The 15,948-nt window shown below is 42.4% G+C and overlaps 1 protein-coding gene across 1 annotated transcript in view; it reads left to right on the top strand.

Moving 5' to 3' along the window:
* The first annotated feature begins 3,780 nt into the window (after nt 1–3,780).
* Nucleotides 3,781–15,948, top strand: part of LOC128412588 (stromelysin-1-like) — a 74,854-nt gene continuing 62,686 nt past the window's right edge. The window contains exon 1 of the mRNA XM_053385702.1: nt 3,781–3,860. The gene's annotated coding sequence lies outside the window, so the exon portion shown is untranslated. The remainder of the gene's footprint in view (nt 3,861–15,948) is intronic.

Genomic DNA, 15,948 nt, shown 5'->3' with positions numbered 1-15,948 from the left:
GTCCAGTCGTGGCCGACTCTGGGGTTGCAATGCTCATCTCGCTTTACTGGCCAAGGGAGTATGTGGCCAGCATGACTAAGCCGCTTCTGGAGAGCCAGAGCAGTGCACGGAAACGCCGTTTACCTTCCTGCCAGAGCGGTACCTATTTCTCTACTTGCACTTTGACGTGCTTTCAAACTGCTAGGTTGGCAGGAGCAGGGACTGAGCAATGGGAGCTCAACCCGTCGCAGGGATTCGAACCGCTGACCTTCCGATCGGCAAGTCCTAGGCTCTGTGGTTTAACCCACAGCGCCACCCGCATCCCTCAGCCGAAGATAACACACCATAATTTGCTAATTATGGTTCACCTGGGGCTCAGCCAAAACTGGCTGAGCCAAGGCTACCGTAAATCCCAAACCAGGGACATGGCAGTGGTGCAGTGTGGTGAAACAAGAGTAGAGGGACTTAGGCTGGAGCCTATGCCCATTCAGCTTGGCCATGTGCCCTGGCAACCCAGCACAGAACACTGTTTTAAAGGCTTGATTTCCCTCCATCAGCTCCGCTGCTGAATGGGACTTGGATCTTATGCAACTTTATCCTGTCTCAACTGACAGTGGCTTGCTTTACAACAACCTTAGAGTAGTTCTGGAGACAGAAGCAGAGTCCTATGTTGTATGCTGATGATTCAGTGGGTGGAGTCCGGCACAAAATCTGTCTGTTCACCTAAGGTGAACATTCCTTTGGAGTGGCGAGTGTCCTGGGCCCTTGCTATTCTGACAATAATCCCCAAAGCAAACAAATAGGAGCCAGGCCTGTCAGTTGGCATGATGTCTAGCTAGCTAGGTGAAGAGGGTAGTTGTCGGAATAACATAGGCTATGCTTTAAAAATAAACAAATGCATTTTATTTTATTAATAAACCAAATAAATCAAAGATAAAGAACATAAATGCATACTATTACAGCAGGTTGAAAGCAGCTTTGAACATGTTGTTCCAAAATATTACAAAAAAATGCCTATTTCCCTATAAACCTATTAGGCTGATTTATATGAATTATTTTGTAATAAATTAGCTGAATCATAATTACTATGGACCAAATTTTCTCAATCCATTCAGCTATAGCAGGAGATATGCTCACCCGCTCAACCATTTTTAGCTATTACAATCTTTGCAGCAGTTATAAGGTTAAACAAGATTGCTTGGCCATTTCCCAGAGTAACATATTTTAGACAACCAAGTAGAAATATTCTAGGTCCCATGCGTATATGACATCCTAACATATTGGAGATATTAGCCTAAACAGATTTCCAGAATATTTCTACTTGAGAACAATTCTCAAAGGTAATCTGCTTTATTTAATCCACATCTCCAGCATTTATCCAATCCTAACATATATTAAATTTGATTTATAAGTTGTTAAATTTCATTCATAAAGGCCTTTTTGTGTGACAGTACTCACTGGTATAGAGAACTACCACTTCTTCCTTTTCGGTCTCTGGGAGCCATTTTGTGCTGCCACTTTTGCCAATGTATGAGTACCAACATCTCGTGTGTGTTTTTACCTCCAAACTCACTGAACATATGGTTGTATCCAAAGCTAGCACAATGCGACTTCTATTTCCTTTTCTCCCCCTGAACCCTCACCCTCTGAAGCTGGAGGGTCACAGGAGGGGAGAGGAACTCCTATTGTGTGCATGAAAGTCCTTTGCACCAGCAAAGCTGCAGCACTGGATATGTCTCAAAACCAGTAGCCTAGGACAGGGACATCCAACTCCCAATAGACAATGATCTATCCATTGTCGCTGGATGGACCAAAGTGGTTGAGCTTTTTTTTAGGAAGCCAAAATTCTTGAACTTTTGGGGGAAAGGCAAAGTTGAGTTGTCGAGCTTTTTTAAGGAAGCCACAGTTGTTATTTTCCCCCTTTTTGGGGGGATGGGGGAGGAGATCACTAAGGGGCCAAAGATCTAACAGGATCTACCAGGAACAACCTGCAATCTACTAGGAAATCACTATCTACCTGTTGGACATGCTTGGCCTAGGGTGTATTACAAATACAGGTACTCAGCATCCTCTGAAATGTTAGCAGTGTCCTTAAAGTACCCATAGCAGGAGCTACGGGTGAGAAAAATAAACACATTGTCCTTGTCATATCAAGAGTTATGGCCATATTAAGACTGCACATGGCAACAGATTGATAATATTACGCAGCGACTTGCTCAGTTTATGAGGAAGGGATTTTGTCATGAAATCTCCTTTCATAAATCATCAAAACACACACTTAGTAAAAATTTCCTTTTTGTAACCACAGTTTCCCTCTTTCTCAGTATACAAGATAGGTTATGGGGGGAATGATACCTTGTAAGCCGTTTTTGAGCCTTTGAGGAAATCAGTTATTCTTCCTCTCATGGGCATATGAGGACAAGGCATTGTGATATGCTGCAATCTGTTCCTGAGACTTTGAGGAAAGAATGTTGTCATCGACAGCTAGTTTCCTTCTAGGGTCATTCTCACAACAAAACGAAAATTTCCTTTCTTGACCACAGTTTCGTCTTTCTCTCAAGAGCTTATGAGGATATGTATCGAGCGGTAATGACATAGGGACAAATTTACCACAAACAGGAATCATCTGAAGGCAGACAAATCTCCCATTGTGTTTCGCCATATTGAATCATGTTGTTGGCATCCATCTGTCTTGAGAGACAATGGAGTGTGCCTCCAGGGTTGAAGTCAAACCGCTGGAGAATCACAGCGCCTGCCGTGGCTGCAGAGGGTCCTTTTCCTGAAACATACATGTAGTTGCGTGTGGAGAAATTCCAGTGCGCAGCCTCCAGACCACCATCACTCAACGGAGTGCTTCCCAGGAAGTCCTGCTCCAGGGGTGGGGAACCTATTTCGGCCCAAATCACCCTGGTGGGATAGGAAACCATCTTTAATCAATATACACTGTCTTGAGAACAAAAAGCCATCAGAGGGGTTAATATATCTGGAGGGTGGGTAGCTTTCTCAAGTTGTGTGCCACGTTTTTTGTTTCCCCTTCCTTTTTTTTTTTAAAAAAATACTATTTATACTTTTCAGATAGATATATTTCACTGATTTTACAATCATTTTGACATTTTAAAACTTGACTTCCTTCCCCCTCTTTCTGCAGTTCCTTAAATTTATTTTTAAGATCTCCTGCATATCAAAATTCACTTAATTTATATAACTTCAGGTTATCACAATAATCCTGCCAGTGTTTCTATCTGTTTACAATTTATCTGCAAATATTCAATAATCCATTTCCATTCTTTTATAAAAAGTTTGTCTTATTCTTCTGGTAAGTTCCGCCATTTCTGCATATTCCATAAGTGTTTGTATCCATTCTTCCTTTGCTGGAACAACTTCTTCTTTCCATTTTGGGTGAGTAACATTCTTGCCACTGTAGTTGCATACATGAATAAGTTTCTATGTAATTTAGATAGTTCTGTCCCTATAATTCCCAAGAGAAAGGCTTCTGGGTGTGTTTTTTTACAAACTTTATTTTAAACATCTTTTTAATTTCATTGTATATCATTTCCCAGTAAGCCTTAACCTTACTACAAGACCACAACATATGAGAAAAAGAACCTTCTTTCTCTTTACGTTTCCAACACTTATTGCTTCCCCTTCCTTGCTCGCTTCTGTTTGAGACCTGTAACGGCTGCCCATCGTAAGTAAAAGAAGCTGTTAAAACCTTGTCGCTGTGTCTGTCTTTCCTAGCAATAAGACAAAAGTTCTGCTCTGCGACGTACATAATACCATAGCTGTCAAGTGTCCCTTATTTGGTGGGACAGTCCCTTATCCCAGCGCCATGTCCCACTGCTGTCCCTTATTGATGATGTCCCTTAAATAAGCTACTGAAGGTAATGGGGCCCTTTCTATGTCCAGCTGTCCTTTGTCAACAACAAATTGTTGCTTTTTTGTGTGTTGAATATATGCTATATGGTAATTTATGGACCTAATAGGTATCTAAAACCATTTGCATGCAACAAAATATGTATTTCATCAAAGTAATTGTTGATCCCTTATTTTGGCTGCTGATCCCTTATTTTCGAGGCTGCTGGTCCCTTATTTTCAAATCTGTGGCAGCTATGCATAATACCCCAGTCTATATGTACCTAAGTAATAACACACCAGGTTATTAAATAACAGGAAGCCATGCTTGCTGTTACATGCAATCTGATTAGGACAGTGTGCCAGCTGAAGTGAGCATGGCCTGGAGATAAGCAAATGATGATGAGCCTTTTTAATCTCACATTCCTAGCGTTTGGACCACACTGCATTCTGTCAATCTTCCTTTTCCCCTCTAAAGGCCTTGGGCAGTTCAAATGAAGCTCCAAAGCAAGACAGGAGCTCAAAGTGCCATACCTGGGTCTCACACACCCAGTTTTAACCCCACAACAACCCTGTGAGATGGGTTCAGCTACGAGACTGTGACTGGCCCTAACATTACCCAGTCAACTTCATGGCTAAGTGTGGCATTTAAGAAACTTGCAGGTATGTGAAGAAGCTCATTCCATCACAAACTCCTTCTTTCAGTACAATATTTCTACTTACTAGAATTCTGTCTGCAACCTCCCTAAGATGACCTGTTGAACAGGAAGATAAGAAAAATTAGGAAAAAACTTATTTTGGGTACAGTGGTACCTCACATTACAGACACTTCAGGTTACAAATGCTTCAGGTTACAGACTCCGCTAACCCAGAAATTGTACCTCTGGTTAAGAACTTTGCTTCAGGATGAGAACAGAAATCACGCAGCGGAGGCAGCGAGAGGCCCCATTAGCTAAAGTGGTGCTTCAGGTTAAGAACAGTTTCAGGTTAAAAACGGACCTCCAGAACGAATTAAGTTCTTAACCTGAGGTACCACTGTAATTTGCTTTCTAAAAATGCTAAAGTTTGCTTATTTCCTCTTTTCAAGTACATCTAGCAAAGGAATAAGTATTAAGCCGTCATTTGAAAATGGGTATCTTGGAATGTGCCATTTCATACAATACTGGTGGTTGTGAGGTTTTGTGGTTTGTTTGTTTTTAAACAACTTAATGCAGACCAGCAACAGAAGCGCTTGTCAGTTTCGGTTCTCTCACTTCCTCATGTTTCCATCTTAAAGCTGGTTCTCCACATCTCTGTAGCGATCTGAAAATTCTCTTTTTAAAAATCCTCATGGAAGCTATTCAGTGTTTTGGTGCAAATTTCTCCTCATAAACACATTTTTGTGTGCAGTTTTGACTGATGTGCACATGCTTGCAAGCAATTTATCCTAATATCATTCATTTTCACACATTGCTTTCACTACTATATTCATTTTTATGAACACCCCCCCCAATATATCCATTTTTGTAAACATTGATTTGTCAGAGAACTGCAATACAAAATTCGGATAAGTGCAAATTTAGAAGAATAGCTGTCCTCATAATGTTTCAGAAAATGCAATATTGATGGATTTGACTTTAAATCTGAATTAATCCCCAATTCCTAATACTGACCAAGGTCTTCTGAGGTTTGACATCTACTGTGATTGCAAGCGTAACTTGGATTGTGCTTCAAGGGACGCCAGGCCCACATATTGGGTAGGCCAGAGCCTGAGGGATTGACTGATATGGGAGCAGATGGCCCAACAGGTATCTGGGTTCTAAGTTGTGTAGAGCTTTAAAGGTTTCAAGTCAATTCAGAAATATAATGGGAGCAAATACTTAAGCGTAGGTGAGGTGTTAAGCAACCCACCATCATGAAACCGAACAGCCAGAAATTTCTCCACTCTTTCACCACCATGTCAGGAAAAGCTGGCAACCCAAACAACTGAATCAGTTTGGTCTGAACACCTCGCAAACGCGTCCTGATTTTGTTGTTCAGAAACCAGAGTATGAAGCATCCCCTTTGAAAGCAACAGGCAGAGCCTATAAAAAATATCTAGCTTCCTTTCAGTAAATAACCATGGGCTGCCTTCTCAGGCAGGACAAACCATTAGGAGTGCACCAAGCATTCATTTGTTTCAGTGGCGCCAGTATTGAGAAAGGGAGCATTTGGTCAAAAAGCTTTCCCATCCCACCTCACTTGCTGGGAATACAGCTTCTCTGAAGTGTCTCTTTTTTGCTCAGCGGTGCTGTTCAGACAAGACTTTAGGGCAGAATCCCAGAGCCCCACTCAGAAGAATAAGCAGGAAGCTCCCACCCCCAGGCCTGGTATAAACAGTATGATGCTTCGCTTGAACCAAAGATGCAAATATTTCCCCAGCACATGATGTTTGATACCATCAAAGTACAAATGAGTCACTTCAGCAATCTATTCCTCCAGATTTCTGCAGGGCATTGAAACCATCTGTAGGACAAGACCTGCCAGAGATAATAAAGAATTTATTTATGTATGTTACAGCAGCGGCAAGAGTCTTGATAGCACAAGGATGGAAGAATGAGGAAACCGCGACAAAAGAACAGTGGCGAGAGAAATTGATGAACTATGCAGAACTGGCGAAATTGACATACAAATTGTGAGATAAGGACAACTGTGACTTCAGAGAAGAATGGGAACTTTTTAGAAATTACTTAAAAAGACAACAAAATGAACTGGACTCCTTGGCAGGTTTTGAATAAACATACACAAATTTATCTAGGGTTAATGTAGTAGATAGATAATAAGAGGATATATACAATTTTACAGTATGCAGAGAACAACATGAGAAATCAGAGAGAGGAGCTGAGGGAAGTCTTTGGGGGGGGGACTTTAAAAAAAATTAATTTTTTAAATTTTAATTTTTTTTTTAAAAAAGAAACTGTCTGTGGATCAAAAATGTAACAAAACACGTGCCACGTAGGGCTTGTCGGTGAAGTATGCTGGAGAAGGAGGAGGAGGAGAACACAGAAGGAGAGCCTGCGGGGAACTTGAAACGACCATTTCTTGACCACTAAGGGAGGGCTGCTCTCCACTAGTGAGTTGCTGGAAGAACCTTATGTATGGTTCACCAGGGTTATAGCAGGGGGCACTGGAAACATCGTAGAACCAGAGAGTTGGAAGGGACCTCAAATATCATCAAGTCCATCCTCTGCTGATGTAGCAAACCCATGGCTGCAGCATCCCTGATAATTGGCCACCCAATGGTCATGAGCTGAGATGATTGAAGAGCTATAATGAGCTTAGGAGAGATGTGACTTCCAAGTCAGCTGGTCCCCTTAGTAAAAACACACATTTATCATTTATTTCTCTTTATAAAAATATGTATATCTCAGTTTTCTCAAAGTGCCCAGAGAATCTCCCTCTCTTTAGATCAGAACTTAAAACAGCAATGAGCTGCCATGGTGTTTGACTGGCTCTGCTGCTGCACCCGCACTGCGTCAACCTCCCTGTCCCGTCTCCATGTTCCTCTTGGTTACTGGCAGCAGCCTCTGTGTTGGGAAGCCAGGTGAGCGATGCAATTCCACCCCACTCTGCTCCACTAGCTGCTGCTGGAGAGCAGAAGACTAAATCTGTCCGCTTGCACTAGTTTTCCATTTCGAATGGTTCTCTCCCGTTGTGTTTATTTTGGAGCTCTGCATGTGTCCTGATGAATGTGTCTGGTCACGATGACTGGCGAGAAGCCGCCTGATGACTGAGTCTTCCTTTTCATCGGGTGGTGATTGGAAGGTTTAAGATTTCCATGGGTGGTGCAAAGGGACTGGTGAATCCATTTAAGAGAAAGAGGATTAGAAAAGAACACGTTCCTGAATAGCATATGCACAAACATAAAACAACACAAAGTTTTGAAGTGTACTACTTTTCCAACTGCATTTTATGAAATTTCTACGTTTTTATACAATCCAATACACAATTCCACTTTTTCCTTTATTTTGTGTTGACCCCCACCCCACCCTATTTTCCATGGAGTTGTTGTTTCTCCTCTTCTGCTGCACCCTGTAAAATACTCTTTGTTAAATCAAAACCACAGTTCTATCATCTAGTTACAGTGGTACCTCGGGTTACATACGCTTCAGGTTACATACGCTTCAGGTTACAGACTCCACTAACCCAGAAATAGTACCTCAGGTTAAGAACTTTGCTTCAGGGTGAGAACAGAAATTGAGGCCCCATTAGCTAAAGTGGTGCTTCAGGTTAAGAACAGTTTCAGGTTAAGAACGGACCTCTGGAACAAATTAAGTACTTAACCTGAGGTACCACTGGAACCTTACCACATAAGGTTCTTCCAGCAACTTCTGTTGCTCATAGTTCAAATCCTGATGGCAAATTCATCCTAACTATAGTATTTCTTTAATTAGCAGTTTTGAAGCGTACGGCTGGTTGGGCATTGATGACTATCTGACAAAAAGTCTGTCAGTTACCTACAAGGTGAAGTTTAAGGTGCTGGTATCAGCGTACAAAGCCCTAGAAAGCTTGGAACCAGGCTACCTCAAAGATCGCCTCATCCACATCATCTTCTTTTTATATGCAAATGTTTAAACTGTTTTTTAATATGTGGAAGTGTTTTATATCTCTGTTTATGTTACTTAATTCACAAACCACTTGTGGTTTGTATACACCACTTGACTGTTAAATCCTCAGAGCAGTTTCCAAAAGACAACACAGTAAAATAAGCAAAAATTCACAACCAAAATGTACATAAGTTAAAATATTAAAACAAATTAAAAGTCAACTTTCGAAGCATCTGGGGAGACTTGTCGAAGCAAGAATATATGTCAAAAATATATGTCATTATATTGTAAATCACTTCCAGGTGGCTTCATGAAATGAAATGAAATAAAATTATTGTTGTTGTGGTTAGCCAAGTGTAGGTACTTTGTAATGCATGCTTTGTATGCACAATGGGGCTGAGAATACTATGTACTCCCAACAGCAAATATTTTAGCATGGGAAATGTCCATATGAAGCCTTAGAATCACATTCAGAAATGAAAAACCTGCTTTTTCCATCTTGCTGATTCAGCTTAGGCACTTGAGTTAAGTCCTTGGTTATGCTGTGCAACTCTCCAGGAAAACAAGCAACTGATATTTAACAGAACGTAACAGAAGTTGTGGGTAGCTATAGAAAAAGTGCCCTGCAAAATAACTATAATTTGGTTTTGTTTATTTGGAACAAACTTTTGACTAAGTGCTAAAGTCCACCGTAACAACAGAGGTCATGAGGTGAAGGCCTAGCTTCTGTGAATGTTGCTTACATGAAAATGGCAGGAACAGAGAGACTGAAAACATTTCCGGTTGTCTCTCAAATACGGTACCCTTCAGTCAGCTCTTCAAAAGCCACGTGAATCCAAACGAAATCTATGTGACCGTCAGCTCATTATTACACAAATATGTGTTCTCAGTTGCCTGCATTTGCTTGGCAACATAGATTGCAGAAGTGGAAAAAGAAAAAACCAGCAACACCCCACCCCTAAACATTGGTGGAAAATGTCTCAGTGAGGGCTGCGCATGCTCACTGGACACAAAATGCCGTTTCTCTATTGGCAGGCGGACATAAATGGAGGCAACACTCCACTCTGCACCAGTGTGGATAATTCAAAGAATACAGAGCAACAACAACAATAACAATTTATTATTTATACCATGCCCATCTGGCTGGGTTTCCCCAGCCACTCTGGGCAACTCCCAACAGAATATTAAAACACGATAAAACATCAAACATTAAAAACATTAAAAACTTCCCTAAACAGGCCTGCCTTCAGATGTCTTCTAAAAGTCAGGTAGTTGCTTATTTCTTTGACATCTGATGGGAGGGCATTCCACAGGGCGGGCACGACTACCGAGAAGGCCCCCTGCCTGGTTCCCTGCAACCTCACTTCTCACACTGAGGGAACCACCAGAAGGCCCTCAGAGCTGGACCTCAGGGTCCAGGCTGAACAATGGGGGTGGAGACGCTCCTTCAGGTATACTGGGCCGAGGCCGTTTAGGGTTTTCAGGGTCAGCACCAACACTTTGAATTGTGCTCGGAAATGTACAGGGAGCCAATGTAGGTCTTTGAGGACTGGTGTTATATAGTCTTGGTGGCCACTCCCAGTCACCAGTCTAGCTGATGCATTCTTAATCAATTGTAGTTTCTGGGTCACCTTCAAAGATAGCATCACGTAGAGTGCATTGCAGTAGTCGAGGCATCCCCAACCTACGGTCCTCCAGATGTTTTGGCCTACAACTTCCATGATCCCTAGCTAACAGGACCAGTGGTCAGGGATGATGGGAACTGTAGTTCTAAACATCTGGAGGGCCAAAGGTTGGGGGTGCCTGCAGTAGTCCAAGTGGGAGATAACCAGAGCATGCATCACTCTAGTAAGACAGTCTGCAGGCAGGTAGGGTCTCAGCCTGTGCACCAAATGGAGCTGGTAGACAGCTGCCTTGGACACAGAATTATAAGGATCGAACTACAGCAGGGGCTGGCAACAGCTGCTATTGGACTCCAAGTCCCATCAGCCCCAGAGAGGATGGCCATTGGGCAGAGAGGATGGAAGTCCAACAGTGTCAGGCTAGCACCACGTTGGTTACCCCTGAACTACACATGCTTGTTTGCACATGCATATACACAAACAGTGCTTGCCAAGTAGCATGAGTGTCAGGAAGAATCGGTGGGAGGGCTGATCTGTTTTCTCCATGTCTCCCAACTGTATCCAGAGGTCTACCTAGGCACCTCTTGCATGCTTGGCAAGGAGATGTATTGGTGCCCCACCCCTTCCTTGGCAAGGAGCTGTATTGGTGCCTCCAAATCCGGAAGAGACCATGGGCCAGAAACTCAAAATAGTGCCGGCAGTAACTGTTGTAACAGCCCATGCCAGTGACCAGATTCCTTCTCCGATGAGCCTGTTTGCCTCAGCCACCCAGGGCAGCAGAGGAGCAGCCCATGGAGCACGCAGATAGGCTGCTAGACCGTCTGAGTGGAGAGGCATGACTTTTGTGCATCCCTGAGCAGGGGGCAACCTAGCTCACCTCTAGGTATGCCCCTGATTGTCTCCTGCCTATTTCCCCTTCCCTACCCGCCCTCCGGCTCAGTTATGTTTTCCTTGCATCCAATTTCAGAGTTTGCTTGCAGGGAAATGGCAGGCCTTACAGGGGGTGGTCAGCAGAGAGGGGAAGATTTAAGCACATCCCACCCAGCCAAGTAAAGGTGAGCTCCTTTACTTCAGCCTTCTGCACCCTGGTGCATTCCAAATGTTTTGGACTACAACTCCCAACAGCCCCCACCATTGTGACCAACAGCCAGGGATGGTGGGATCTACATCCCAAAACATGTGGAGGACACCAAGCTGATGAAAGGTGCCTTACAGGGGAAATACAGGATTGAGAAACTCTTGTTTGCATCATAATATACTGTATATATAGTGCCACCCTAAATTAACTGGGGGATTTCTTTTTGAGTAAATGACTGGTGATCGCCTCTGCCAAATCTAAACACAGCGACAGGGTGTTGTGCTTTTAGTGAACTTCTGACACATGAAGGAAGGCTGGAAATTCCATGACTAGATGCCAGGACTTCCACTGTCAGGATTCTACCCTTTCCTTTAAAGCCCTCTAGTGCCTGCCATCTTGTGCCTTCCAGTTCCTTGTGCTATTTCTTTCGAGGTTTGGGAAAGATACTTCATTCAGTTCATATTTAAATGTGAATCTGCTGAATCCTTAATTTCTGAAGCAATACGTGAATTGAAACAGCCACCCTTTGAAATTTGCACTTCTCCGAATATGTTGCGCTTTTCCGAGTGTGTATGTGTGTAAAAATAACATACAAAAATGCATTCTATTGGGGAAATCACTTTGCAAAAATGTGTATATTAGGAAACCCACATTAAAATGCTGACAAATTTTCACGAGACTTCAAAATAATAAATAAATCGCATACAGTGGTACCTCGGGTTAGGTACTTAATTCGTTCCGGAGGTCCGTTCTTAACCTGAAACTGTTCTTAACCTGAAGCACCACTTTAGCTAATGGGGCCTCCCGCTACTGCTGCACCGCCACTGCACGATTTCTGTTCTCATCCTGAAGCAAAGTTCTTAACCCAAGGTAATATTTCTGGGTTAGCGGAGTCTGTAACCTGAAGCGTCTGTAACCTGAAGCGTCTGTAACCTGAAGCGTATGTAACCCGAGGTACCACTGCACTAATATGGAAATGTGAAGTACTGAACTGATCCCTAATCACTTTGGGGATGAGACCAATGCTTAATTATGCTCTCTAAAACCCCAATTAAACATACGCATACGGTCAGGATGAGAAAGACAGAAAGCAGGAGGCACCATGGTAAAACATCTGCCTTTTGTCCTGGTAGTCTTGGGTTCAATCCCTGGCATCTGCAGATGGGGCTGGGAGAGACCAGATGTAAGTGGCCTAATTCAGTGTAAGAGAGCTTCCTATATTCCCAATCCCACTCAAAAACAGCCACAGCCAGGAAGCATCCTAATTCGTCAGAATTACATTTCAATTTTTCATTTAGCCAAAATCCAGGACAGCACTACATTCCATGTGGCTGTGGTAAACGCCAATGCTTTCTCGAGTTGGCCACCTCAATTCTTTATCTGTATTTAGGCACTCAGTTGAATAAAAGGGAGCTGGGATATACTGTACACCATCCTGATTTTAAAAGGTCATCCCAACTGCTGGGTGGGATCACCCAGAGTTCTGGAGTGTGTTGCCAGCGATATGCTGATGATTCACGGCTCTGCTTCTCCTCTATATCTGCAGGTGTGGCAGTGGACGTGCTAGACCAAAGTCCTGCCTCAGTCATGGGCTGGATTACAGTCATTCAATTGAAGCTTATTCTAGATAAGGCTGAGGTGCTGTTAGTGGGTGCTTCCCTTGGCTGGCTGGTGCATGGCCTGCCTTGAATGGGGTTCCTCACCCTCTGAAGGAGCAGGTGCCAGTGTAACTGGATATCCAAGCTGCTTCAGTCGCAAAGTGCCTTCCATCAGCTTCAGCTGGTGGTGCAGCTACTTCCCTGTTTGGCCAAGGATAGCCTAACTTCCATTGTCCATGCCCTGATAGGATAGATTACTGCAATGGCTTATATATGGGATTGCCTTCAAAGATAGTTCGGAAACTGCAGGTGGCGCAGAATTTGACAGTCATGCTCCTGAACAAGGCAAAACAGTCCAAGCATAGAAAACCAATTCTGGCACAACTGCGCCCAATTCAAAGTGCTGGTTTTGACTTCTTCTTCTTTAGTTCTTTTCATCAGTTTGTTTGTTTATAAATTTTATTTTCTGTTTTTTCATTTTACAATTGACATAGTCGTGACAGTTTTTGTCTTTTACAAACTAAAGAGAGAGAAAAGAAGAGAAAAAGAACCCCTCCCTTCTGTGGTTCCATGTAATATATCTTATTCCTACCGCACCTCCAAGTTTACCCTATTTATCATTTACTCTTTTAATTTTATGAAAAATTAATTCACTGCGAATGTTCGCGTCAGTCCTGCTAATGTTTTTAGTTGTGTACAACAGATTTTCAATTGTTCAATAAAGCATTTCCATTCTAAATCAAAACGTCTCTTTTCTTGATTTCTCAACCTTCTCATAAGTTTTGCCATTTCTGCATATTCCAATAGTTTCTGTTGCCAGTCTTCTTTTGTTGGGTTTGTTTCTTCTTTCCATTTCTGGGCAAACACCATTCGAGCAGCCGTGGTCACGTACGTAAATAAAACCTTTTTTTCCCTTTTGGAATCTCTGTCAAAAGAAAGCTTCTGGCTTCTTTACCAAAGTTATTTTAAACATTTTTTTCAACTCATAAACCATTTCCCAGAATGCTTTCTTCCTCTTACATAGGAAAAAATGTATCTTCTTTCTCCTTACATTTCCAACAAGTATCTGATTGCGATTTATAATTTTTTGCTAGGTTACCATCTATACATCATCTTCATATAATTTCCCTTTATTCCATAACACGCTGTAAATTTTAAGTCTACATTCCACAATCACTCCTATGCTGACATTTCTATATAGTGTCCTATATCCATTGCCCAATGTATCATTGTTGACTTTTGTTTGCCATAGCATTTTATACATTTTTGACATTACCTTCTTATTGTTGTCTAGTAGATCTCTTTCTCTCTGTGTGTTTTTGACTTATAAAGCCTCCCCCTTTTTTTCTTTTTTTTACTGGTGGCACTGGTGCTATGGAATTCACTCCCAACTGGAATATGAGATAAGCCGTCTGTACTGGCATTCTGCCAGCTTTTAAGCTTAAATACACATGTATTCCCTTAATCACTCAAGTTGAGTCTCCTGTTTTAATTGCTTTGTTGTTTTAATGGGATTGTTTTATTGCATCTTTTACTTCTAGAGCTTTATATTTTAAGATTTTAATGGGACAGTTTTATTGTGCTTTCTAATTATGGATGGTTATAATTTAATGCTTGTCTGATTGATCTTTTACACATTTAAGCACTCTCTCTCTGTGTGTGTGTGTCAGGATGCTGTCCCGGCTGGTTGCCCAGAAAAGTATAAAGACAAGAAAAAGTTTCTTACCACCCTTTTTTATCCAATAATTACAGAGAGAGGCTATAGAACCCAGCCTCTTGGACAATGGCGTTGTCCCGAGTGACTCTCCAGCCGCCTGTCTCTCCCACTTCCTCATTCGCCAATCTTAGCGTCTCTCCTATGGTTGCTGCTTTGTGCCCTCTGCCTTTGAGTTCTTTGCTCTCCTACTTTTAAGGCTTGCCAGGTTCTGGGAGATGAAGGGTCTGGAATGCTTTCTAAAGACACTATGTCAGTCAGCTGCTGTTCTAGTCCTGCCTCCTCTTCTCCAATTATTTCCCAACTTTCCCCCTCATCTGCCTCTGAGTTGTGACCTCCCTCAAACCCCTGATATAAATCTATACTGTCTTCCTCTTCCTCCTCCCTGGAAGGGTCAGGATGGGGAGGCAGTCTCCACCATTCCTTCTCTGCTGAGTCCCTGATAATATATATCATTTATTATATGGGGTTCTGGTTTGAATGGAGTGCACCTCTTAACCCAGCTTAACTAGGAATAAGCCCCACTGAATTCAACAGTAGTTCCTTCTAGGCACAGCTGGAATTTCATTGTAAATCTCCCCATCCTGCTCTAATCAACCTTCTCTTCTTTCTCTTGACTGACCTTCTTATCATCTTCACTGTGCCAATACATTTCTCGTCACTAAACCTATCATAGTTATTCAACTGTCCTGGAAAAACCAGCATATCCTGTTTTTTCTCGTGAAAGCAGTGGCCATTTTGGGTGCCTCAATCTCTCATGATTTCACACTGTGACACCCCCCTCCCCCGGAAAAAGTGATTTGTCAGGGCTGCAATCTTGCGCAACATCCCAAAATGTGCATTTTAAGGCACCGTGCCACAAAACTCCCACTTTTTGAGGGTGAGGGGAATCAGGGTGTGAAATTACATGATATTGTGGCACCCCAAATGGCTGCTGTTATCTCATGAAGAAAAAAATGGGAAAATGTTGTCCCAAAAGATGGTGTCCTGATTTTTCCCTTCGACATGTTGGAGGATATATTCTACGTTTCACACCTGCCCCAACCCCATGATTTCAATTTTGCTGCCCTTTCTCTCTGGGGCTTACTGCTTCCCAGCATCCATACCTCTCTCCTGGCACTTGCCTAAACTGGCCAATATTTCTTCAATTTAATCTAATACCTACGCAGATGTTACCTGTTGATGCATGTAAATATGATGATGATGGAGATGTTTCAAAGCTTTGGATATTTGGTTTAAATCAGCTATTGTTATCTGCTAATCCACCTTGGGCACTGTGACCAAAATTTGAGCATGAGTTGAATTGAATTAACAAATTAATGGAACCAAACAAAACACACCACGATACCTGAGGCACATGGGTATTTCCAAGCATGGAATTATTTTAATGAATGAATGTTTCCGGGCCTTTTCTGGCATTTCCCAAACCCAGCATCATAGATCAGATGTCTTCTTTGGAAAGGATTTTGGCAGAAAAGACCCTGTCTGGCAACCCTTCTGGAACTTGACATGTTACTCAGATGCTGATGACAAAGATCGG

This window comes from Podarcis raffonei, chromosome 4, assembly GCF_027172205.1.
Source record: "Podarcis raffonei isolate rPodRaf1 chromosome 4, rPodRaf1.pri, whole genome shotgun sequence".
Lineage (NCBI taxonomy): Eukaryota > Metazoa > Chordata > Lepidosauria > Squamata > Lacertidae > Podarcis > Podarcis raffonei.
The sequence above is the reverse complement of the archived record's forward strand: the minus strand, read 5'-3'. Positions and strand labels throughout refer to the sequence as shown.